Raw genomic sequence first — 27677 nt, forward strand, 5'->3', positions numbered from 1 at the left:
TAAAATGGGAAGACTAAACATAAACCAGGAGAAATCTAAAACAAAAGTTTTTATATTTTTTCAAAGTTAAAGTTTTCTGTGAATGTTTAAGTAAAAATAATGCTAAATAAAAGCCAATTTATGTATACGTAATTATATTAAATTGTGTGATATATTGCATTATACCAGCCTATTGGCCACCCTGCTATCTGGATATTGGCATCAGCATCAGCTTTGAAAAAAACTCATATCGGTCGACCTCTAATTAATACATGTGTTTGATTCACTGTAAGGTGGCACATGTGTGCTCAAATCCTGTCCTTTTCATTGCATTTAATTGGTTTGTTCAACAAGACTAGTGTGGGGATATGGGCATATTGAACGTGGGCAGAATGATTATTGATGTGTCCCAGGTGTGTGGAGTTAGCCACGCGATTACGAAGATATATATCAGTAGCCGCAACCAATAGAGATGTGATTGTCGCTGAGAAAGCTGTAATGTTCCATGCGTTTTCTCTTCACCCTCTCATATAGTGTAAGGAAAAACAAAACACATACAAGACCAGGAACAGGAGTCGATCTTGAGATGAAGATGTTTAAGCCTTTATTCTAGTGTAGCAGTGACAGGTAGCACCATGGATTCAGCAGAGTCAGATTGAAAAACGAACATTGTAAACTCAAACCTTTTAACCAGTTTGTGAAATACTTTACCGTCCACAATGTAAATGAAGTTGTGCTCTTCATGTAAATGAAAATCCCTAAAAGATATGGTCTGTATGTTAATTAAGCTCTGAGTGTTAATTACCTCGTTTTTTTTCTTTTTCTTTTTTCCACTTTTTTCCGCTTGCCTACATCTCATGTCTTGACTGTGTGCATTCGTTTTCTCCATTGTATTTTACACGGATTATTGCATCAATCTCATACATCTGATGATTAGGAACCACATCGATCTCAAATCCTCGTCACTCAAGAACAACCATAACAACAACAACAAATAATTGTGCTAAGTCATGGCATCTGCTCATGTTATTGCTTCCTGCATTACATGCCACATGTTTACTATAGCTTCTTCCATAAGCAGTGAGGGATTCACATGTGATAAATGTAAGGAATTAGTCAGGCTGACGGAGAAGTTTAATGAGCTAGAGACACGCATCCGAACGCCTAGAGAAGCCGGTAGATACTGTTTTGGATGCTGGTAGTACAGCGAGCAACACACACACTTTGGTTCCGGCTGTAGAGCCCCTGCAGCAGGGCGATTGGGAGACGTCTTGGAGGCATACTCGCTCAGCAATGCGACACCACTCCCCCGTTCCACTCAGTGATGCACCCACTGAGAATCAAGTTGAAAGAGCCCTAATAATTTGTGATTCTATAGTAAGGAACGTGGAAACAAATACTTCAGCCACTATTGTTAAATGCATTTTGGGTACCAGAGCATCTGATCAAATTTACAAGTGCTGGCTAATGCTAAACGTAGATTTCTAAAATTGTTATTCATGACGGCACTAACGATATCCAGCTTCGCCAGTCGGAGATCACTAGAGATAATGTTAAAGATTGCAAAAAAGATGTCAGACACTGTAATATGCTCTATATAGTAGATTAGTGTCACTGAATGGCTGGATGTCTGAGTGGTGTCTGAGTGGTGTCTGAGTGGCAACTGAGACTTGTTCTCCGCCACCAGATTGAGGTGAGTAACCGCACCACCATGAGGACCTAGTAAGTAGTGGGAATTGGGCATTACAAAATTGGGGAGAAACGGGGATAGTGGTGTCTGGAGAATAGCATAGGATTTATAGACAACTGGAAGAGTTTTTGGGGTAGACCTGACCTGCTAAAGAGAAATGGACTCCATCCCTCCAGGGAAGGTGCCACACTCCTCTCTAGTAATTTGGCTCATAGTCTTAATAATGATAGTATTTGACTAACTGGGGCCCAGGTCAGAAAGCAGACAAACTGGTTAATCCGAACATCTGCTAGCTGCCTTGAGAGGTCACACACATCACATAAACTACAACACACAGAGACTGTATCACCTAGATATCATATAGAGACTGTGTCTGTTCCCCAAACTACCAAACACAAACCCCTCACAAAATAATTTAGAAACAGGCTACCTTGAAAAAAAATTGGTAGGGCTACTAAACATTAGATCTCTTTCTACAAAAGCACTAATTTTAAATGAAATTATTACAGATCATAGTTTGGATGCACTCTGTTTGACTGAAACCTGGCTTAAGCCGGATGAATATATTAGTTTAAATGAATCTACTCCCCCAGGTTATTGTTATAAACATGAGCCTCATCTGAAGGGTTGAGGAAGAGGTTTTGCTACAATTTACACTGAATTCTTTGGTGTTACTCAGAGGACAGGATATAAGTTTATGTCTTTTGAACTAATAATGCTTAATATGACAACATCTCTGTCATCTTTTGCTCTTGCTACAGTATATAGATCACCCGGGCCTTACCCTGGTTTCCTTAGTGAATTTGCAAATTCACTATCTGATCTAGTAGTCAATGTAGATAGAGCTTTAATTGTTGGTGACTTCAACATTCACATAGATAATGAAAATGACACATTGGGATTAGCATTTATTGATATTCTCAACTCTCTTAGAGTTAGACAAAATGTGACAGGACAACTCATTGCCATAATCATATGCTAGATTTAATTCTGTCATATGGAGTTGATGTTGTTACAACAGAAATTCTACCGCAGAGCAATGACATCGCAGATCATTGCCTCGTCTCTTGTTTGTTGCGATCAGCTAATGTCACACAATCTACACCACGCTATCATTCAGGTAGAACTATTCTTTCAACCGCTGAAGATAGCTTCACTATTAATCTTCCAGAATTGTCTCACATACTCAGTAAGCCAAAAAGTCTAGAAGAACTTGATGAAATAACAGAAAACTCTTGATAGTGTCGCCCCCCTTCGATTGAAGAAAATTAAAGAGAAAAGCCTCGCACCATGGTACAGTGATCACACTTATGCTCTCAAGAGAGCAGCTCGGGGGGCCTGGGTAGCTCAGCGAGTATTGACGCTGACTACCACCCCTGGAGTTGCGAGTTCAAATCCAGGGTGTGCAAAGTGACTCCAGCCAGGTCTCTTAAGCAACCAAATTGGCACGGTTGCTAGGGAGGGTAGAGTCACATGGGGTAATCTCCTCGTGGTCACGATTAAGTGGTTCTCGCTCTCAATGGGGCACGTGGTAAGTTGTGCATGGATTGCGGAGAGTAGCATGTGATTCTCTGCGGTGTCATGCACAATGATCCACGTGATAAGATGCGTGGATTAACTGTTTCAGAAGTGGAGGCAACTGAGACTTGTTCTCCACCACCGGATTGAGGTGAGTAACCGCACCACCATGAGGACCTAGTAAGTAGTGGGAATTGGGCATTACAAAATTGGGGAGAAACGGGGATAAAATAAAAAAATAAAAAATAAAAAAAGAGAGCAGCTTGGAAAATGGAGCACAAGTGGAAGAATACAAAATTAGAGGTATTTTGTGGTGCATGGAAGGATAGTGTCTGTAGCTACAGACAGGCACTAAAAGCTGCCAGGTCAGCATATTTTAGCAATCTCATAGAAAATAACCACAACAATCCTAGGTGTTTATACAGTACTGTGGCTAAATTGGTTAGGAATAAAGCATCGACTGAACCAGATATTCCGTCGCAGCACAATAGTAATGACTTCATGAATTTCTTTACTAATAAAATTGAAATAATCAATGTTAGATCCAATATCAACTAAGCTCTTAAAAGAGGTATTTCCAGTAATCTCAGAACCTCTTCTTAATTTTATTAACTCCTCGCTATCCATAGGACATGTCCCAAGAAACTTTAAAATAGCAGTTATTAAACCACTTATTAAGAAGCCATAGTTTGTTCCTAGAGATTTGGCGAATTACAGACCAATTTAAAATCTACCATTCATGTAAAAAATTCTAGAAAAGGTAGTGTCCTCCCAACTATGTTCATTTCTACAGAAAAATATTTTATCAGGAATCATGGAACAAGTTTCCACTGTTATGCTGACGATACCTACTTTAAATTTCTTCTAAGCCCAATGAAAATTCACAATTCTCCAAATTAGCAGAGCAAATCAATGAAATCCAAGATTGGATGGCCAGAAATTTCCTTCTACTCAATTCCAACAAAACAGAAGTACTACTGATTGGACCGAAAATCTCTAAAAATAAGCCGCTAAAATATATTTGACTCTCGATGGATGTACTGTTATGTCTCTTCTTCTGCAAAGAACTTAGGTGTTATATTTGATACTAATCTGTCCTTTGAAAATCACATTTCCAGTGTTTGCAGAGCAGCATTCTTCCACCTGAGAAATATTGTTAATTTACGACACATGCTCTCTGATGCTGATGCCGAAAAATTAATTAATGCGTTCATGATGTCAAGATTAGATTATTGTAATGCATTACTGGGAGGATGTCCAGCAAGTTCAATGAATAAACTTCAATTGGTTCAAAATGCAGCTGCCAGAGTGCTGACTAGAACCAAGAAATATGATCATATTAGCAACATTTTATCATCGTTATATTGGCTACCTGTTAAATTTCGTATTAATTTAAAAATTCTGTTAACTACATACAAAGCTTTGAATGGTCTAGCTCCACAGCACTTAAGTGACCTTCTGATACGCTATATTCCATCACGTTCATTATGATCACAAAATTCTGGCTTGTTAATAATTCCAAGAATGTCAAAATCCACAAAAGGAGGTAGATCCTTTTCATGTTTGGCTCCTAAACTATGGAATAGTCTCCCTAACACAGTTCGGGATGCAGACTTACTCACTCAGTTTAAGTCTAGACTAAATACTCATCTATTTAGCCAGGCATGCACCTAATTTATCCATCAACTCGCAATTAGGCTGCTTTAGTTACGACTGCCAGAACCAGAAACATCCATCATGATCTATAACTCTGCATAAAATTGAATGGCATCTACACTAATATTATTCTATTTGTTTCCATTTCTCAACCTCATCTTATGGAGTTTTGTGTTCCTTGCCACAGTTGCCTTCAGCTTGCTCACAGGGGTTCTAAATACAATTATTATTTAATTTCTAAACACATTTTACAATCATATTTAATCAAAATACACAATGATCACTGTAAGACATTATAGATATTACAGTTTAATTTTTTTTATGCATGATTTCCTGTAAAGCTGCTTTGAAAGGATGTGTGTTGTGAAATGTGCTATACAAATAAAAATGACTTGACTAGATTAAATAATTTCTTCTCTTGACTTTTACCATGCAAATTTATGTACTTATAGAATTGCAATAATAAATTTTGTATTCATTTTCTTCATTTTCTGACCTCACTGTTTACTGGCCCTTTGTGGGCAGGACAATTGTAGATATTTGGGGTTCCTCCTGCACTTACCAGGAGGTGGCGTAGTCAAGCACTTGAAAGAGAACAGGGTGTTCATACCCCCAGGTACTATACTAGTTTAAAATAATTATTTTTTTATTAAAAAAGCTTAATTTGATAGCATGGAAAAGATTTTCTGAGCTCAACTAAGTTCAATAAACGTTTTTATTATTTTAAGTGCAGAAATACAGCTGACCAAAGAAATATTTCTAAAATGCAGATATACACATCACTTCTCTGTTATAAACATCGTCTTTCATACACGTCTTTTCCAGCACTGACTGACTGACTCAGCACATTTTCTGAGCAGCTTTCTCACAATCTCAATTAAGACTCCACGGAGGCTCCTCACTGTACCAAACTCATACGAGCTCAAACAGCTCCCGGAGAGCTTATGCCACCCTCTCAGTCACCATGTGTTATGGCAGACAATTCAGAGAGTATAAATTATCTTCAAGCTTCAACACTGTGCTGGATTTCATTAAAGACAGACACACCATTGTTCACATACACAGAACAAGCTAGAGAGGAGCTCTGTGAATCCATCATTTGCACAGCTGTCTTTTATATTTATACATTTAAATTTATGTTCACAGCAGATGCTTTCTTATCAAAGTGAAATACAAGAAAGTAAGTTAGTAAAGTAGTTAAACAGACAAGCTGAATCACTTAAGTACATTTTTCAAGTAGCTGTACTTTATAAGAGTACTGTCATTTTGGGAAACATTACTCAACTACATTCCATACGCATACAGTAATATCTTACCTTTGACTGCAATACATTCCAGAAAAGCATGTTGTTCAACGTGAAGACATAAATAATGTTTATTTAAAAATACATGACAATGAGCAAGCCAATCACACATAGCACACCTTTCCCTCTGCCATAGCCCTCAAATCTCATTTGTGCTTCTTATTCAAACTTGTCACAATGTGAGACAAGCGACAACTAATGGACTGTGACTTTAGACCCTTCTCTCCTTAAATAGGTATTTTGACCAGGAGGATAGAGCATACTGTATTGGGGGAAAAACTGTACTCCTTATAAAGCAATACTTTATGTTTGATATGCAAGTACATTATAAAGTCAGCACTTTTGTAATTAAATGGAAGTGTAATAGGAGTATTTATACTTTTACATGAGTAATATTTCATTAGGGTATCTGTACTTTAACTCTAGTACACAATTTGTGTACTTTGTCCACCTCTGCAAATATGAGAGCCCTAGAGAGATAAGGAACACAACAAATACAATTATAGACACAAGTGGAGTGCTAAGACAAACACACTAAGCTGAAATCAGGACATGTCAATATGTATACAGCAGTGAAAATATAGAAGAATTATATAAACACATAAGTGTTGGGTAATGTTAGTAGTTTAATCAGTTAATCTTAAAGAGGCAAGTCTGTATTTAATTGGAAGTCTATGTGTAAGTTTGCCGTTTGCTCTGAAAATTTCACCTTGCACACAGCAAATCCATCATCCTTGTTTTTGACAGAGAACACGATTAGAGGGAGATGTGGGCTGCGTTACAAAATTAAAGTCGATTTCAAATCCCAAAAGCTCCATACTGAATAGCCTTTTACGTATGAAGCAAGTTTTATCTTAATGCAGGAACTTCCTTAAGTTGTGACTATGTTTATCTCCTACAGTTTGTTTAAAGCTGAAGGCAGGGAAATATTTTCCCCCTCATTGGAAGGGACATGGAGGAGAAGTGTGTCAGATTATGTCAACATCCTACTGTGCCTGTTACCAGCAACTTTCCCTAGAGACACACTACCATCAAGTAGACACAGAACGGCCCACAGCCAGGTCGCACACCACATACACACACACAGACACACATTCACACTCGACAACAGTTCAGTATCTGAAAAGAGGGCAGAATAAGGTTGACTGGATAATAAGATGTGGTTTTAAGCATAGGAATCTTACAAAACTGTAAAAAAATAAATAAATAAATAAAAATAAAAAATAAAAAATAGCTTAAGGGGTTAGTTCATCTAAAAATGAAAATCCTGTAAAAATGTACTCCCCGATGTTGTTCCAAACCCATATGAATTTTTTGTCTTAAACAGAACAAAACATTTTTTAAATAATCATCCTGTTCCATCTTCTTAATACAATGGCAGAGGATAATGACTTACATTAACCTGAGACCCGAGCGTGACTGCTGTGTGCATTTTCCATTTCTTTTTTTTATTTGTAAATAGTAGCACCTAATAAACATGCAAAAAAAATAAATAAAAAATAAAAAATTAAAAAAAAAGTGTAAAAGCTGTAAAAATAATAAATTCTAGACCAAATAGTTTTCCTAAAAAATTATGTCCACATATGTGGACAGCGGGACTAAGTTGTGAAATTTTAACTAATACCAAGCTATAGAAAGATTTTTTATAAAACTTTTTATTATATTGTAACAGATAAAGGATGGGCAAGGAGGAGGTGGGAACTGGCTGAACAGTCAATGTAAAGTTTAATCAGACTTAACATAAAACAAACAAACAGGAGGCTGCGTGCGTCTCTCTCTCTCTCAAATCGGTGTCTCCGGCCACCCCTTATCTCGCTCTCCCGCTGATCATCTGATTCAGCGCCGGCCATGCTCCATCATGTCCCGGCCACGCCCTCCTCCTCGTCACACTCCTCCCCTGCCCGATTCAGGCCGGGGTGCCACCGTCCAATGTCTGCCAAACATGCTGAGTGGTCCAAACATCATCAGCAGCCTGGTGAATGCACTTAGCTGCATAGGAAACTATAGGATACTCCCTTGTATCCAGTGAATGACTTAACCTCCAGTTTGCTATCTGTCTGCACTGCTCTCAGAACTGTTCGAAATGCACCTTATTTTCATCCTAACTCAATATAAACCCTCTAAAAGCAACATTTTTCAGCTTCTGGATGAACCCATTGATTCTAAATGTGAAAATGCACAGTAAACAAAGGATTTTTACAGAAGAAATTCGCTAAAGTACACATTACTGTACATTGTGTTTAACAGTGTACCGTTTTGCGATAAATTGCTCAAATAAAAATAAAAAAGGCATATCGGATGAAACTAGAGACTCTAATCTTTTGACTCAAACAGGTTTCAATGTAAAAACGTAATTATGTGTCTTACCAGATTTAGTTTTGTTGCCGTTTCTCCCAAAGACAAACTCTACTGTGATCGGCGCCATGTTGTTTTCTCACATGACTTGGTGTGTCAAAAATGTAACCCTTTTCTGACAGCCCAGAGTCTTCTGAACTGAGATCAGTTGGTTTAAATGAATTTAAATTATGCTTTGCATATAGCGAAGCCAAAATACAATGCCCGCGCATGCGCGTGCAGGGTCACACGAGGGTTAAAGCAGTAGTCCATGTGGCTTATCCACCATATTACAAGTCTTTTAAAGGCATACGATAGGTTTTGCTGAGAAACAACCCAAATAATTATAAAATAATTTTCATTTTTGGGTGAACTATTCCTTTAATCAGCAGTGTTTTAAATGACATGCAACCTAAAGAGTTAATCGTTCCATCAAGCTGTCTTGAGGATATACACTGTCTATTTGACCCATACAAGGTCAACAAGAATCTGCCATTCACAGAGCCCCGGAGCCCTAATAAATGTCTCAATTTATCAGGCTTTCATATAACTGTGTGTGTGTGCGTGCTCTCTGGAAAGCTGCAAGCTGCCGTTAGTATTTGCCTGTCTCATAAACATGGCCATGTGGCTCTTGCTGTGCTGCTGCCACCCCATTCGGCTAACCACTCAGCCTCTTATTTCCCAGCATGCATCTGGCAGCCGCCACAAACTATCTCAGTGAGGGGGGCTCAGAATGAGATGCCAGAATGTGAGCCAACTTTAGATATGTTCATATTTAAATGTGTTAAACTCTTTTCACACAAATACTTACCTGACTACATTTGTAAACATTACTTTTTCAAAAGTCTGATTATAATTACAGTGATGATGGTGGTGATGATGATGATGATTATGATGATTAGGAATGTGAAAAACTACACATTTTCAAAATAGACTAGTTGGTGGGTTGCTTAAAAGGAAGGCCTGTATGATTAGGCTGACCCCAATCGTAAAAGCGTGTTTACATAAGACATTTTTTTGCATTGAAAAACAATGAGATGGAGCACAACAGAATGGAATAGCATACACACCGATAATTTGACTATTTATGATGCCTTGACAAAGCAAATATACTTTTTTCAGACTTGGTTTAGGGTGTTTCCAAAATCCCTAAACCAAGACCAAAATTATCAATTGTAACTCGTAGAGCCTTCAAAGCTACATCCACCAAATTTGGAACAGACAGTTCTGACTCAGGTTGCTATGTCTTTTCTTACTGTTGGGACTTGCGGTTTTCCTGTGACAGCCAATCGAAAATCCCAAAATTCCCATAAACTTACACTTATGTATTTATCAACACTCTAACAACTAGTTTTAACACCATAGAAATGGCTTGCAACCAGCTTGAACACCTTATTAACTTGTAGCAACCAGCTAGAACACCCTTGCAACCACTTAGTAATGCACCGTCTGTCTATCTTACTGACTTTTTATGTCTGACGGTATGGTCTGTATAACATTGAAACTTTTAAAACTATTTTAAACAAGGCTTTGTCAAGCCAACATTAAAGTTTGTTTTCACAAAATGTACTTATCTAGTTTTAACTTGACATGCCGTCTCAAAAATGCAATGCTCGTTGCAGGATGCTCCAAAAATAATGTGAGACTCAGCACAACAGCAAAAAATGTCTGTCTGGCAGAAGCAGTGGTGCTTTAAAGAGGATAAATTTAAAGATGCAATGTTTCCGAGAGGGTTTAAACATAGATATACATATGTACATGCCACATTAGCAGCTGTTCCTATGGACCACGATATGTCAGCGCCTCTGCAATTTGTTTATAATATACATTATATATATTATAATATATTTGTTTTAAAATATCACCAATAATACACACAGTAAATTCATAATAAGCATCTCCATTTACTTACATTCAAACAGGTCTCCTTGTTGACCATTTAAAGATGGCGACGCAGCTAACGTATCCTAAACCAACCGCATGTGGTATCTACATATGTATTTCTATGGTTTTAGAGTGCAAATTATTTAACAGCTAAAGCACAGCACTCTAATTACACATAATTTTTAAAAATATATAAATAAAATATACATAAGAAAAAAATCTAGATAAAATAGTCAACCTCATTTACTAGTTGGTTGTTGGATGACTAGTAACTAGTCAGCCATCATGACCTATCTCTAATGATGATAACGAGGACTGCACAAATGATCACAGATTTGAAGATAACTTCTTATTGCATGGTGGGATAAAGACAGAAGAAACTGAAAGAGAGTGACAGTGGATCTCTTGGAGCGGTCTCCTGAAAACTCCAAGCAGAGCTGTATCAAATTTAAGGAGAATGGAGACAAATAAAATGCAGAAATGAAAAAGAAATAATTCACAAAGAAATACCAGACTACCTCCCAGTGGGAAGGAAACATAAGTCAATATTTAAAGAAAACAGATTAGCATCTGTTTGACTAATTTATAAAATGATAATGCCTTGGTTAAGTTGGGTAACTGCAGCCTTTGCTTGTCTGTTTGTTGTGTGGGACAATTTTGTTTTCTGCTCTGAAGCATGTCAAATAACATATTCTTTGATTTCCCACTGACAAAAGAGAAATTGTATTGCTTATAACCACAGCTGGACTCTGTGAGTGTGGCAAAGAACATTTTCAGCAAGGAATACAAGAATGATTTGGCATTTAACTTAATTCGTTCTTTTGAAGTGACAAACAGGAATTGTTTGTGTCTGAACATTTCAATATATAAACTGTATATTACCATGGCCTAAAATGTAGTTCATGTTCCAATAAGGCTGAAGCCATTTTATCATTATAAGGCTAATGCCATTACAGCAACATCGATTGCTATTACTTAAAAGGATTTGGAATAAGCTGTATTTTATGGCGATTAAGTCTCACTAACATTGTGTAATCAGCCAGTGTTTGGGTGTTCAACACCGTTGAGTCCACTGGGGTTTTTTATTGTGTCAACTAAAGAAATTTCTGTCTAAATTGATTTTTAAACAACAATTGCCAGTTGTGTCATGTGCTTAATTAGAACATGTGTGTCAGGATTACACTGTGGCGGTATATGCATCATTATGTCCATATACTATGTGTTATTAATAAAAGCAAATCTTAATAAAGTGATCTTTAACGTGTTGTAATTATAACAATATGAGTGTAAAATTCTAAGCCAGCAGGCCAACAGTTAGATAATTGGAATATTATCAGCTCATTAAGCTTCAAGCTCATTAAGCGTCTACTTGTCTCCTAATCCTTAAAGACCCCATGAAATTGCTTGTCAAACAGAGTTTTCTTTCTGTTTTGTTGTATTTTTTATTTATTCTTATTGACAACAAAGTTGGAGCTCTTTAGTTTATGTCACAGTTGTGAACCATGATATTCATGGCATTAGGGGAAGGGGCATTCCTATGCTAGAGAGCAGTTTTTCTGACAAAATTGTGCATACGGTGAGTGCAAGATGAGTCATCAATATTTTTGGTCCATTTTCTATGAAGAGAAAGATGTGTATCTGTGTATCTATATCTATAAAGTTTATTTTGTCATAAAAGTACATAATACATAAGACATATGTGCTTTATTTAATCAAAAGAACAATCAAGGCTTAGTGCTTTATGAAGTCGGAGAGTAAAATTAATCTAAAATAATAGCAGCATTAACAAATTAATTGGAGAGTCAAACAAGCTCTCTGAATGCATCAGAATATTTAATAAAGCACATTAAAGGAATGTTCCGGGTTCAATACAAGTTGAGCTCAATCGTCATTATTTGTGGCATAATATTGTTCGCCCCTCGTTTTCTTTTAAAAAAAGCAAAAATCTTGGTTCCAGTGAGGCACTTATAATGGAAGTGAATGGGGGCCAATAATTTTTGTGTTAAAATACCCACTGTTTCAAAAGTATAGCCACGAGACATAAAGGACATGCGTGTAAAAATAATTTTAGTGTGATAAAATCACTTACTAACCTTTTATGTGTAAAGTTATAGCCAATTTTACAACTTCATTACCATGACGATGTAATGTCAACAAACCCATAAACCCTAAAAGGACTGTAAAAATTACAATTTAAACAACCTTATAGCTCAAATAATACACAAGTTTTAACAGAAGAATTACTGCAAGTACTTTTATAAAATTATAAACTTCAAATTTCTGTGGTTAACCCTCTGGGGTCTGAGGGTGTTTTGGGCTCTTCAGAAATCATTCTAATATGCTGATTTTCTAATATGGGCATATTACATCACATTTTACACATTTACACCCGAACAGATATTTGCAAGCACAAGCTTCGTCAATGATAATGAGGCAGCATAAACACTAGTTAAAATATAATCTAAACATTCATATTATTTTTATATCATATTACATATCATATTTATATCATACAGCATACAATTTAAATACCTGCTTTAGCTGAAACAACATTTAAATGTAACTAAAACTTGCCTATTAGGACATATTTCAAATGTCAATATTTTGAATACTGGCTGGCAAGTCTGGAAATAGTCCAACTAGTAAAATATGTACATGTTTATATAAAATAGCATGTCAAATAATGTAAGTAAAGACTTACTCAACCGAAATTGTATCCTTGGCTGGATCAAGACGCTCTTCAAAATCGTCGGATTCCCTCTCTTCTTCTGAGGAATATGTGAACTCTTCCTCACTATCCAGGACCATCTGTAGAGGTTTCTCACCTGTGTAGTGTGCCATCTTCCAAACGTGCAGGAAAGTGAATGAAACTGATGATGAACTTGATGTTTTTTAAGGCATTGTTGGGGGTGTTTACCAATTGCATTGATCGCCTCAGCACATTACCATATGAATAGCGCGCTCTGTTGGTGGGTGGGATCACATTAGTGATAATGAGCTGAGCCAGGAGAAACTGTACATTGCTTTGTTTCATACAGATTACATTGCAGGAGAATATTTGTTTTAAATTTGAATTGTTTTATTTAAAAGTAGACATTTTAAGCTTTCTTTAGAAATATGTTTCATGTTTGTGTGATAAATATTCGCGGAGTTTCAGTTCATTTTTATGACGTGTTTCAGAAAGTTGCTCGTGGAGACAGAGACGGCTGAAAGCACACCCTGTTTATTTTCTTTATTTTACAAAAGCACAAGGTTTTGTTGTTATTGTGAGTACACAAATAATAGTAGACCCTTTATAGTATCTAATGATGTCTTAACTGTATGCCCAAAAATTACGGAGTATTTTAAGTTGTTTCCGCTGTTATGTGGAAAAAATCCAGCAGGACGTGCCGGTGCATCCGTCGACCCCAGAGGGTTAAATCCTAAAAAATTTGGCCACATTCACTTTCATTGACCCCATTCACTTCCATTGCAAGTGCCTCACTGAAACCCAGATTTTTGCTATATCTTTTTTTAAAGAAAAGCAGGGACGAGTCTAAACTAATTTTTGTGGCAATCAACATTATGCCAAAAATACTGTCGACTGAGCTTAACTTGTGCTGAACCCGGATCATTCCTTTAAGTTGTAGGGCAATTAAGCCCCCAAATCCACTGGAAACTGAATTCCTGTTTATGGTAACATTCAAAATCCTTCGCTAAGATCAACAAAGCTATCTTTTCTAAACCCCTAGTAAATGCCCTCTTCAATGCCCACTCATCCTTTACTCTCTGGGTGTTGTCTGGTGGATTTTCTCAGTGTGCCAGTGAGAGGCTGAAGAGTGTGGTAGGCGTATGAGAGGCAGTGAATATTCTGATTTTCCTCAAGGTGGGTAGCTACGAGTGTCTGAAAAACAAAATAGTACAGGCCAGAGCCATCTGTCATAAAGTCTCTTCCTTTCCTTTCCTCTCATTTCTTTCTATCTGTCTCTTTCATTTTCATCTATCCATTCATCCTTTTATACTTATTCATCCATCCATTCCTTTCCTTTTCATCCTTCCATTCATCCATCCTTTCCTTTTCAGTCATCCATCCTTTCCTTTTCATCCATCCATCCATCCTTGCCTTTTCATCCATCCATCCTTTTCTTTTCACCCATCCATTCATACATCCATCCATCCCTTTTCTTTTCATTCATCCATTCATATATCCTTTCTTTTAGTCATCCATCCATCCTTTCCTTTTCATCCATCTATCAATCATCCATCAATCCATTCATTTTCATTCATCCATCTATCCTTTCATTCCTGTTCATCCATCATCATCCTTTCCTTTTCATCCATCCATCCATCCATCCAACCTTTTCATCCATCCTTTCCTTTTCATCCATCCATCATCTCTTCCATTTTTTATCCATCCATCCATCATCCATTCCTTTCATTCCTATTCATCCATCCATCTATCCATCATCCATTCCTTTCCTTTCATTTCCATCCATCTATTATCCATTCCTTTCCATTTCATCTATCTATCATCCCCTTATCCTTTCCTTCATATTAATCCATTCATCCATCATCTATTTCTTTCCTTTACATCATTCATCATCCACCCATCCTTTCCTTTTCATCCATCCATCTATACATCCATCCATCCCTTTCCTTTTTATCCATCCATCCATCCATCATCTATTCCTTTCCTTTTCATCCATCCATTTTAGTTTAAACAAATACATTTGTTGTTACTATGTAACTACATATTATAACAGTGTTATTACTATAGTATTACAGAACAAGCTTACATTCATTGCTTTTACATAATAAGAAATATTCTGTTCATTCAACCAGTTGGTATTAACATTTTTCCTTTTAATTATTTCTTTCTAGATAAAAGAAGAGGTCATGGTTTTGTCAAGCTAATGCTAATGCTACAGGGTGAATGAGAGACTTTTCTGCTTCATAAGTTGCCCTGTAGGACTGAGAGATTATACACAGAAAAACAAGCTTCTGCCCCTCTCTACACACACCCACACATCTCTCTTTCTCTCTCTCTCTCTCTCTCTCTCTCTCTCTCTCTCTCTCTCTCTCTCTCAATGTGTGCAAGGATGTGTGACTTTCCCACCCACTCATTCACTCTGTCACCTCCTCTTCTCTCTGCATGGAGGAGATAGAGTTTGTCTTTTGCTCTCTCTCTTGGCTCACAGCATCTCTCAAATTCATATACAGCACATGCTGATACACACACACATATATCTAAAGAAACACACTCCTCCGCCGTGCTCATCCACACACACCAGTATGCGGTAAGTCCTAAGAAGTACCATCGCGGCTCGGCACGTATGCAGAACCATGCAAGAATTGCAGACTCCGCTGCCTAGCTACATCTCCATGGCAACAAGAGCAGCATAGCCCTGTGTCGTAGCACTGTCAAATAACAGAGGAATGTAATCTTTGCTAGAGAGAGAGGGAAATGTATGATAAAAAAAATAAATGTTTTTATGAGTGCAGCAGAACTTATTACTACTCTCTTCTCCAGTGGGTTCTGAGGCAGATATGTTGTAACTTCTGCCCTCTTCCTCTCCCCCTGTCTCTCTCGTATTCTAACCATCCATGGTGGAAATTGTATTTTTCTTAATCATTATTTTTGCCTCGACTCCAGTCGACAAGTTATTCTAAACCCAAACGATTGATTATTTTTAGAAACAAAATACTTATATACCTTTTAACAACAAATGTTCGCTTCTGTACATCTCTGTGACTTAAGCTCGTTGGTAAGGTCACGAGTCACTTGGAGGAGGAGTCAGGAAGCACGTCATTGTTTACATTGTTTTATTATTATTATTATTATTATTATTTGGAAATTATTTTTTATTTTATTTTATATTATTTTTTGGATTATTTTGATGCACCCTAAATATGCATTTTGGACCATCACAAAATGGAGTACATTAACTTGCATTGTTTAGAGGAGTCTATTTTGATTTTTGATTTTTTTTCAATTTATCTTATTTTTCTTACCACATTAGCAAATAGTTTATCTTATTTTAAGTAGAAATCATAGTGAATAGAAAATTTAGTGAGGTTTATTCTTAAAGGAATGTTCTGGGTTCAATACAAGTTGAGTTCATTCGACAACATTTGTGGCATAAAGTTGATTTCCACAAAAAATCTTCTACATTTCTCCCTCGTTTATAACAATTTTTTAAAAAATTTTTTTTTATGCAAAAATTACAGTTACAATAAAGGCGTGAGCGTTCACATCAACATTCTGAATCAAAACAATAGATTCCTAATGAGCCATTCTCACCTGGAGTGAACATTCGCCGCGACAAAGCAAAAAAAAAAATTGTGGCGAGTGTGTAGATTTTTTTTTCCTTCGCCGGTTGCAGTTACCAGAACAACAGGTAGCACTAAAGAACTTTTGACCACCGACATTAAACTGTGAAGTAACTTGAGAAAGAAATCCTGAACCAGCAGTGAGGATGTTTATTTAATTAGCATCAAATGCCTTAAAAACTGAAAAAAAACAATGGGTTCTCTTAACATGTAAATGATATTGCTGCATCACTGCCTTGCATGGCCTTTAAAAATTATCTGATCTAATTTTCTTCATTATTTATTCGATATTGCTGCATTGTATGGCCTTTGCATTTAATCTTACATGAGTTCTCTTATATGTTTAATATAATATATATTGTGGCATGCCTTTTTATCACTTTTTTAATAAACAACTTTGTTGGGCCTCATGTAATCAGATAGAAGACAAAGGCAGGCCTAACACAGTCGTAAAACCTGACTGAAAACAAAATCAAACAAAGGGAGTCCAAAACAGACTACAAATCCCTTGAAGCCTTGCTCACTAAAGAATTGAACTCTCAACTCCTATTGGATGAGGCACACAACAGAACGCCCCTCAACCATGACGTCATCGGGAGTAGAAATATCTCTGAGATCCTTCCGGGCATTGCTTCCAGCAACTTTGCTTGCCGTGTGTAGACGCAGCTCATCGCTGCCCTCAGGTGTAGCCTTGTGGCACAAGGAAGTAACGTACGACTTGAAAACTGTGGCCATACAATCTCCATCTCGCTGGATGAGTTGAGATTACTCTGTGTTCCACCGAACACTCTAACGGATCCGAAGAAGATCGCTGAGCAAACCACATCTTCATCCGTTTGCCTGCAGAAGTGAAGAGAAAAAAAAGATTTCTCTTCCTTCTTCAATCAAGTCGACATCGCTGATTTCTCCGCCAGCCCACCAAGAATCAGCAGCTGTACTGCCCGTCGACAGAGCGAGGAAACGGCCTCCCGTCATCACCCGAGCCTCGAGGAAACGAGTCGGAGTCAAATGACGGATGAACACACATTCTACCTGCATCCTCATGCGATTCAATAAGAGGTTTACGTCTGGGCAGAGACAGAATATTATAGTGTGTTATTCTTGTGTATCAAGGTTATTGCTTATACAGTTTACAGACCGCCGAGTCCGCTCATTGCTGCTAATAATACTCAAGATATTACTGTAATGTACTGTTATCACGAATGAGATCTGCTGTGTTGTAGTCCAACCACATTGGACTGTTGTGTATTTCCGCCACCACGGGTGAGACCGGCACACTGAGTTTTTCCATTAAAGAACCAAAGACCGCGGGATGGTTTACGAGCCGTCCACCGCGTCTCTGAGTGATAAACTAACAGTTGCTTTCTCTCCCACGATCGCGAAACCGGCTTTGGTGCCGCCACTTTATTCTCTCTCTCGTACTAACCACACACACACACACGCGACCCCTCACAAACATTCTCGCACACACTTTTGGCTAGTAGATAACTTCGTGATAAAGCTCGTACAAGCAGAGACACGCGGTAAATGGGGAGACGCAATTAACCGGCTTCTCTCCTCCCACATTCGCGGCCATATTCTCTGGCCGGAAACCTCACGTGACGTACTCTCCACGAGAGTCACGTCCGCCATTTTGTGCACGTCACTCCTTACACACACACACACACACACACACACACACACCTTCCTCTAATTTATTGACTGCATTGTATTGATTATTAATTGATATTACTGCATAAATAAACTTTGTTATATTTCAAAGAGAAGTGTTTTGGTTTGTTTTGCATTCACCTTTTTCAAATGCTGACAGGGGATGTCAGTGCTCGGATTCAAGCCTTCATTGTTTCTTTTCGAACGTCGATATTCTTCGGATGCCGATTTTCCTAAGAGAACAATCTAATATTGAGACTATCTGGTTATTAGTCCCTGATTCCAGGGTGGTGCCCCAGTGATATTAATCCTTATTAATATTCTATTGATTTTTGATAATTGATAATTATCTTTGATGATTGTTGAATTTGAAGGATCAATAAGCTAGTGTTAATTTTAATCAATGTTTCATCAATGTTAATAATTAATGATTGTCTTTGATAATTGTTGATTTAAAGGATTAAAAAAGCTAACATTGATTCTAATCAATGTTCTATTGATTTTAATAATTAATAATTATCTTTGATAATTATTAATTATTGCTAATAACCAAACCCGCTCCTGAACGTGGCACACTACATTTAATGGTGCGCAGTGTGAGGTTTTAATGAGTTAGATTCTATTATTTAATTTAAATATTAATTAATAACTAAAGAAATAATTATTAATTATTTCTGATAGTAACACTGATCTAAACAACCAGTAGAACCTACAACTTTGGGGATCTTAAGTGTTTTTCTTCACCAAATATTAATAATATTAATACTATTGCTATGACTTGCAGTGCACTCTGTGTGCCTTTGAATACCAAAACAATATTGTTATTGCTGTGCTATTTTTAATATTCATTAATAGCCTGTCTGCAGGAGTATTAAAGTGTCTAATATTAGGCTCACTAACCTTATCTGTAATGTTATCTCCAAGATTACAACTTTGTTTAACATAACACTTATGTCTTGTGGCTATACTTCGGAAATGGTGTGCATTTTAATGTTTATGGACTGGCCCCCTTCACTTCCATTTTAAGTGCCTTACTGTTACCATAGATTTATTATTTTTTGTTGTTTTAATTATTCAAGGGACAAGCTGAAATTATTTTCTGTGGTAATCAACATTATGCTACAAATGCGTCAATTGAGCTTTACTTGTATTGAACACAGTTCAACATGGACTTGGGACAAACACAACAAGAATTTTTTTTTATGGATGTTTACATATTTTTTCTGGAAAACTAGACAAAAATACTGATGAGGAAATTCATTTTTTGCAATGCTTTCACTCTCTTTTCAATCTTTAACTCACTTTCTTCCAACACACAGTAGAGTGATGTCCTTGAGGAGGCAGATTCCATCAGTTCTAAGAGTGTTTTTAAATGGAGACTCAAAAGGAGCTTTCAGACGACATTCTGTTCCCACACCGCTTATGTGCGTCAGACCTGCGACTCATCATCTGCTTTTGGTCAAAAAAATTTCTTCCTCTCACTGTAGAAGTCTGCGGGAGGCTGTGTGAGTTTAGGCGTATTTCTTACAAGCCATCAAAGCTTCCTGCTGTGCTTATATCATCTTAGACCCTTGGCTTTAAAAGAAATAGTTCACCCAAATATAAACATTCTGTCATCATTCACTCACACTCATGTCATTCCAAACCGGTATGACTTTCTTTCTTTTGTGCAATACAAATAGAGATATTTGTTAGTACTGGCAACTCTTTTCCATTTGCATGTAAGGAAAGTGAAAAGGGTCCAAAATTAAAAAAAAAGCATAATAAAAGTTTCATATACGCAATCCATACAACTCGAGCACTACATTCCAAGTCTTCTGAAGTCATACAAAAGCTTTGTATTGTTGTGTTCCACACAAGAGAGAAAGGCATATGGGTTTGGAGTGACATGAGGGGGAATAAATGAGGTCCGCATTTTCATTTCAGGGTGAACTGTCCCTGTATATTGTGGCACAAATCAAAAGACCACTGTATTTGATTGACAACACAGAAATAAGAAAACAATAACAAAACAAAAGTGGGTGCTTAACAGCTAATGACCATTAACAGTGACTGAGACACATTATTATTTTTTAGATATTTCATAGACTGAGAACAGAGACATAATGATGCAATATGACGATTTGATGCAACTCCTGTTACCCATCATCCTCTAGTCATTGCATGGTCATTTCTACTGCTGACAGCCTTCACACACTGACTGATCCATATGTCATTCATCAGATTTGAGAGATGTTAGTCCATGTACAAACATGCTTTACCCTAAAGACACACTCACATCTCCACACATTATTAGTGTGATCAGCCTTACTGTAACTTGATGTGTTATGACTTTGCTTTTATTCTTTATTTAACTGTAGTCCGCCTACAGATTACCTTGCATATGAGCCTGCAAACATCAACCATTGGTTCACATAAAGTCGGATATCATGCACAGTTGTGATTGGCTATAGCATGACTGTAACACATCACTGCCATTAAAATACAAAATAGACATTGGGTAAAACAAAACACTACTGGATTAATTATTTATTTAAAGGTTTAGCTCACGCAAAAATTAAAATTGTCAATTCTCACTCATTTGACTTTCTTTTCTCCGTGGGACTCAAAAGGAGATGTTTGACAGAATATTAGGTACTGACAGCTTTAGTCACCATTCACTTTCACAATAAGGAAACAAGATGCAATGAAAGTGAATAGTGCCTAAGGCTGTCAATCCCTAACATCTTTTGTGCTCCAAAGAGGAAATAGCCTAATGTTATAAAAATTATGTGACCTTGACTGCATTTTTGCAAAATGACTTCATTACACTGATTGTGGCAGTTCCGAGGGGAAAATTTCAATGGTCTCTCAAACAGAAATGTTTTTTAAGGTTATTGTTCTATTAAGTTCAAAATCATCAAAACCTACCACCCTATCCTATACCTTAAAATGTGACATGAAAAATGCAGTGGATGCTACTTTGACACTTTTGGCTCATGTGTTTACTTCTGTGATCTTCTGGACTTGTACCCTGGCCCTCTGCATCATAAGTGTAACATTCTATAAACTAAGCTATCGCACAATTTGATAATCATCGATTAATCTTGTAAATGTAGTTGGTTATGTACTGTAATGAAATTGTTCAAATGTATCAACTTTCAAGTCATGCACTACAGTACGTAAGTGTTTCAAGCCTCTAGTGTTTATTTCACCAGGCAATCCCAACAATACATACAACAATCTACGTAAAAACCCATTTTGAAAAAATGTAGGTATAGTAAATTGATTCTAAGAGACCAGATTGTAAAAGAAAGTAAGTCATATGGGGTTGGAACAACATGAAGGTGAGTAGATTATTATTATTATTATTATTTTTGGTAACTACCCCTTTAAGATTAAATAATTTTCCTGAATGATGAACATAAACATATCATACCCCTGGATATTTCAGGACAACACTTCACATGGACACTAACAAATCACAGTCCTCCTCTTTAGGTCATCTAATCAAACACACACACACACACACACACACACACACACACACACACACACACTGCAGTTCAGAGCAATCCAGTGATGAAGACATTGATCTGGCTTTGGCCCTTGTTCATATTTTATGACGACTTTATGACGTGAGGCAACTTTGAATTCCACAGTCCTCATATCTGCGCTTGAATGACAGGCCTACAGAGACAGACAATATGTTTGTGTGGGTGTGTGATACCTAAAGAGAGGGGAGAGGAGGGGGAATGCACTGCAGGAGCAAGTGTTTAGACCTGCAGTGCTTCCTCTTTCATTCTCTCTCTCTCTCTCTCTCTCTCTGTGATATATATGGTACGGCAGTGACAGAAAGTGCTATAAATCCACTGAAAGCAATAACCAAGAGCGCGTGCACACACACACACACACATCAAAAGTCATTTCAGACTATAGGCTAGGTATTGGTGGGCATTTAAAAAAAATGTTGTAGTCGAGTACTCTAACCCACAAAAAAAATGAGTAATCGATTACTCATAAATTAAAAAGTTAAAAGTAACAAGTATGACATGTACATGAATTTATATTTAGTTTTATTCACAAACATTATGTTATTCAGGAAAACAAGTGGTGAAAGTTGACTTTTTATAAAATGCACTCTGCCTGTGTTCAGAGATTTCACGCACATACACACAAACTGGTCTGATAAACTTCCTAGTTTTCCAATAGTTTTCTGGTAAGATTATGCCAAAATGTAACTCCTTTTTCACTGTACATCTTGCCATTGTAGTCTCTAGGCATGATTGTGATTTTTAAGCTCAGTTACACTTCCTAGTGCTTGACACATGCGAAGATTGCTAGATGGCACTAGAAAGTGTAATCGAGCTTGAAATCAGGATCACCAAAGAGACTGCAGATGTCAAGATTTATAGTGAAAAAGGAGTTACATTTTGGTCTGTTCGCACCCAAAACCGATTGGATTGCTTCAGAAGACATTGAATAAACCACTGGAGCCTTATGGATTACTTTAATGCTGCCTTTATGTGATTTTCATAGCTTCAAAGTTTTGGTCACCATTCACTTGCATTGTAAGGAGGTTCAGAGCTGAGATATTCTTCTAAATATCTTTGTTTTTGTTCTGCAGAAGAAAGAAAGTCATACACATCTGGGATGGCATGAGGGTGAGTAAATGATGAGACATTTTTTCATTTTTGGGTGAACTATTCCTTTAAGAACTGATATCGAGATCGTTCAAATGAAGGCTGCGATGCATCGGAAAATCTATATTTTTGCCCAGTCCTACTAAGTAGGGCTTCTCTCTGGTTATTAGTGTAGATGCACATGATATGTTCAAGAGTCATTAGAAAAGGTGAAATATACTGTTTTATACAATTTCTCTCACATCCCTGTTAAAAGACCAGCATATGTTGTGTTTTGGATGTTGTTGTGCTGGAGACCCCATAAGGCTTCTTAACTAGTTAAACCAGCAAGACCTCCTTGCTCAACTAACTTCAGCAGATATGCTGGTCCACCAAATAGACCAGAACCAAACCACCAGCATAAACCAGCCTGGATAATTAAAGCTGGTCTTTCCAGCAGGGATACACACACACACTTAAACTCCAAAGCTGTGTTTTACAGCGTCCATTCACCCACACACATATGGACAGAGTCTAACAGCCAGTGTATGAATAAACTCTCCTCACCCACGGCTCTCTCAGATCAGTCTGTTACGTGACTCTGTGGAGGATGCCCCTCTTTCGAACACATGCAAAAATCGCTTACATAAAGACACCGAACCCACTCCCAGAATGCCCAAAAAAGGCTCACGACTCTTAAAAGGGCAGAATTTCCTATTCAAGAGCCAAACAAAGTGCAGGTACGGTACAGTGAAACAGGCAGACAGCCCGATTCTTTATAGGTATTAAGAACTGAAGCTCCTCTAGCGAAAATAAATAAACACCAGGAGTCCCTTTTCTGAATGACCAGTGTCCCATACAAACACAAATAATCTGCCAACCAAACCCACAACAAGTCCAGAACCTGTTCAGAATGATGACCTCTTCTGAGCGAGTGCGGAGCATTGCAGAGCTTCTGAATGTGAGAGAAGAGAAATGAAGGACCCTCGTTTGCCTACCTGACAGATGACGAACGAGTCCGTTAGGTTCCGTTTGACTCGATGACAGACAAGCACACGGTCATGGGTGTGGAGAGCGTTCACTCTTTCTTGACTCACTGCAGTGTGCTTTTCTCTTCTGTCACACACACATAATCTCCGTCCTCTTTCATTCATACAGTCCAGGCATGATTTCCAAAAACGTAAAATAAAAAAGGAGGATGTGATGCCCTCCACTGAAAAGCAGCAAAGGACTCTCTACTGCAGCACAGCACAGGAGACACGCGCGCGCACACACACACACACACACACACACACACACACACACACACACACACAACACACACACACACACACACACACACAAACACACACACACACACACACACACTCCACGCCACACACACATACGCTCTGACTGATCTACTGAAACACAGCCACACTGAAAACCTGGGACTGGAGTCTAGGAATTATGGCAAAGATTTCTCATTCTCTTTGATGTAATTGTTCCCCTCTATCTCTATAAATTCAAACCACTGCCTCAAATCTAACTAAGCACACTAAAAGGAAACCACAAGTGACATTGTCAGTGACTACTGACATGTACACTGTGCACTTTATTAGGAACACTATGGTTTTAATAAAGTGTCTGACGTGGTCTTCTGCTGTTGTAGCCCATCTGCCTCAAGGTTCTATTTGTTGTGCATTCTGAGATTGTATTCGGCTCACTAGAATTGTACAGAGTGGTTATCTGAGTAACCGTAGCCTTTCAGTCAGCTCAATCCAGTCTGGCCATTCTCTGTTGACCTCTTTCATCAAGGCATATACATCTGCAGAACTGCTGCTCACTGGATGTTTCTTGTTCTTGGCACCATTCTGAGTAAACTCTAGAGATTGTTGTGCGTGAAAATCCAAGGAGATCAACAGTTACAGAAATACTCATACCATCTGGCCCCAACAATCATGCCACGATCAAAATCACTGAGATCACAATTTTCCCCATTCTGATGGTTGATGTATATTAACTGAAGCTCCTGGCCCGTATTTAGCACGGGACCTAAACTGGTGGTGATGGGGTGGAGGGGAGTGAAAACAATGGAAGTATGCCAACAATGAGAGACAGCTGAGCGAGCTTATAAAGCAGAGGCTGTATTGTGATTGGATGAGTTGCCTGATAGAATGAACCCTGAGATGTTCCTGCTAGAACTACACTTGCTCTTACATTTCAATGGAATAAACAAGATTGGGATGATCTCTCATTCTCTTTTCCTACCATCATTCTCTCTCTCTCTCTCTCTCTCTCTATTAGACAGCACTATCATTTTATGCCCAATGTAGAGGTACAACCTGTCTTAATCACTCTCTCTTTTGTTGTCATCTTCTCTACTTAAATCACTCTCAAATCTAATCATCCACTCTGAGAGGAAACCTCAAATGGCATCACTTACATCCTGTACATCAAACAAGGGCAACTTCCATACCTTTGATGTCATGATAACATTTGGAAAGGAGGTGTTTTGAGGTACGGAGAGAGTTAAATCTTGTAGCTGTGCCACTAAACATCAAAGACAAAAACAGCCATTAGTGAACAGAGAGAAACAGAGAATTAGACTGGAACTTGTGTCCAAGCGGGGGCGTTTTTTTTTTTATGGCCAGAGACATGAAGATGATAAACAAATCATAAATCAGTGCTCTGCCAACATAATGATTAAGCAATGAATCACGACTGTATTTCTCACTATATTACATCGATATTTTAGATTCTTGCAATGATCTTTTTTATTTATGCATGTATTCATATTTTCTACAGCTCCATTCATGGTATTAATATGTTTTATTTTATTTTTTTTTGTAATGTTGTAGTTTTCAAATACAATACATTTTTAGGCTGTCACAAAGTTATAAAAAATCAAAAACTGAGTCACTTGATGCCATGCGAGGTTCGGACGTGTGAACGGTGAGCTCTGCGCACTTTGCTGGTTTTAATACTTTTTATGTCATAATCCGTTGAGATTCGATACACCCTGATCCTTAACTGTTCTAGGAAGACAATATGTCAAAGAATTCAAAATCCTCGGGCTCTGGAGACATTAAAAGACACTTACGTGCTCAAGCTGACGCCCCAGACAAGGCTGTGGACCAGGTAGTCGATTTGGCCGGAGAAGTGAGGGACATTCTGTGAGAATTGTTGAAATTGATGGCAATGCTGATGAAGGTCATTGCTGACTTGGAGGATCTTGCTGTAATATATGTCAATCCATCACTGCCATGGAGATGAAATTCACTGAGGTGGTTACAAGAGTGGGGTATGTCGAGAAACGGATCGATTATCTGGAGTCATCGGAGAGGGAATTATCTGCTAATCTGCTAGTGACCAAGGTGGTTTGGAATGTGTCTGGGAAAACTTGTAGGATATGGAAAATCGTAGTCAGCGGAATAATGTCCGCATTGTTGGAATTCCTGAGGCCGAAGAAGGTTGGGATATGGTAAAATTCCTGGACGGGCTCCTTCCGAGTCTGCTCGACATAACCGGCCATAAGCTGGAAATAGAGCAAGCTCACAGGGTTCCGGCTTGGCGATCCGTTGAGGGAGACAGGCCCAGATCAATTCTGGCCAAATTTCTGAGATCTTCCGATAAAGATCTTGTGTTATGCGAGGCGAGGAGTAAAGGAAGGCTTTCTTGGAAGAACCACAGCATTTTCTTGTTCCCAGACTTTGCGAATTGGAAAAGAGAGAAACATGATCGTTTCAAGGAATGCAAGAAACTCTTACATCAATGGAAGTTCGCTCTTGCACTGATGTTCCCGGCCAAATTGAGAATAGATGCTAAGGATGGCTGTAAAATATTAACATGTCCCCAACAAGCTGCAACGTGAGTACCACAAAATAACTTATTGTGGTACTCACATTGCAGCCAAGTGGACCGACTCACTGAACATTCACTTGACCATCTGAGGAAACTGAGTACCTTTTTTGTTTCTTTTTGTGCTGGTTCCGCCTAGCAGCTGGAGTTTGTTTTGTGTAGTAACACTCCTTCGGTATAGTGTTGTGGATGAATCTGCATGTTCTTTGTGCTTATGCCTCCTGTTGGTCGGAGTTTGTTTTGTGGAACATTTTTTGCAAGACACTGGAGTGATTAGGTAATTTTTTGAACTCATGTAACAGCCGAATGGGCTGGCTCACTGAACCGTTTGACTGTCCGAGGAAACTGAATGGCCTTTTTTTATTTTTTATTTTTTTTGTGCTGGTTCCGCTAGCGGCTGGAGTTTGTTTTGTGGAGGAACACACCTTTGGGCCAGTTGTGGATAAATTTACACGTTATTTGTGTTTATTCCACCTATTGGCTTGAGTTTGCTTAAAAGATTATCTTCTGCTGTGTAATTCTGTCTCACTAAATTTGTATAGAAACACTGGTCTTCAGCAATCCGACGGCAAAGTTGTCGTGGGGTCTCTCGTAGGCATACATGGACTGTTTGAGTTTAGAGGAATGGACGCCAGTTACTGTCATGCCCGGGGTTAATGCGCATGTTTTTCTTTTTTCTGTTTGTTTGGTTTGGGGGGGAAGTTTGGGGTTTGGTTGTTGCACTAATGATGGAATGTGGTATTTTATAATTTTGTTTTTGACACACAATCTATTTTTTCTAATATGTCAAAATGTCAAATGTTAATATGAGTGGATTGTCTTTCTCCACGTGGAATGTGAATGGGTTGGGACACCCCATAGAAAGAAGGAAGTTTATTTCTCTTCTTAAACATAAAAAATATGATATAATGT

The 27677-nt window shown here is 37.9% G+C and overlaps 1 protein-coding gene across 1 annotated transcript in view; it reads right to left on the bottom strand.

Annotated features, from left to right (window-relative positions):
* LOC127455526 (disks large-associated protein 2-like) overlaps positions 1-24152 on the bottom strand; it is a 224672-nt gene extending 200520 nt beyond the window's left edge. The window contains exon 1 of the mRNA XM_051723500.1: positions 23924-24152. The gene's annotated coding sequence lies outside the window, so the exon portion shown is untranslated. The remainder of the gene's footprint in view (positions 1-23923) is intronic.
* Positions 24153-27677: the final 3525 nt, after the last annotated feature.

The sequence above is a fragment of the Myxocyprinus asiaticus genome, chromosome 17, assembly GCF_019703515.2.
Source record: "Myxocyprinus asiaticus isolate MX2 ecotype Aquarium Trade chromosome 17, UBuf_Myxa_2, whole genome shotgun sequence".
In the NCBI taxonomy this organism is placed as follows: Eukaryota; Metazoa; Chordata; class Actinopteri; order Cypriniformes; family Catostomidae; genus Myxocyprinus; species Myxocyprinus asiaticus.